The sequence below is a fragment of the Corylus avellana genome, chromosome ca11 (genome assembly GCF_901000735.1).
Source record: "Corylus avellana chromosome ca11, CavTom2PMs-1.0".
Lineage (NCBI taxonomy): Eukaryota > Viridiplantae > Streptophyta > Magnoliopsida > Fagales > Betulaceae > Corylus > Corylus avellana.
Window position 1 is genome coordinate 18,146,124 of NC_081551.1, and position 379 is coordinate 18,146,502.

At 33.5% G+C, this 379-nt stretch overlaps 1 protein-coding gene across 4 annotated transcripts in view; it reads right to left on the reverse strand.

The window, feature by feature from the left end:
- The window catches only part of LOC132165967 (dnaJ homolog subfamily C GRV2), a 33,418-nt gene that overhangs the window by 1,079 nt on the left and 31,960 nt on the right, over positions 1 to 379 (reverse strand). The window lies entirely within an intron of this gene.

The following is a 379-nucleotide window of genomic DNA, read 5'->3' on the forward strand; positions in this document are numbered from 1 at the left end:
CTCCCTCTAATTTAGAGGAAATTAACAACATGACTCACAATTCTAATCTTTGTGAGGATGAGATATGATAGCCAATGTGTGGAACAAGTTGTAAATTCCTAACAAAATAACATATAAGTGAACGTAATGTGAAAAATAGAGAACGTTTTCCAAATAACATAATAGAAGAGGATGCCCTTTCACATTATGTTTCAGAAGAATGGGACAACGACAGCAAAACCAATATAATGTAATTTGTGTCTAAGAATAGCCAGCAGTAAGAATATCTCACCAATGACTTGGTATGCAACCCAACTACTTTTCTATATTAAGGAGGCAACCAAACTTTTTTACATGCATATAACAGTAAAGGTTTATGAAGTCCTAGGTAATCTAGAAG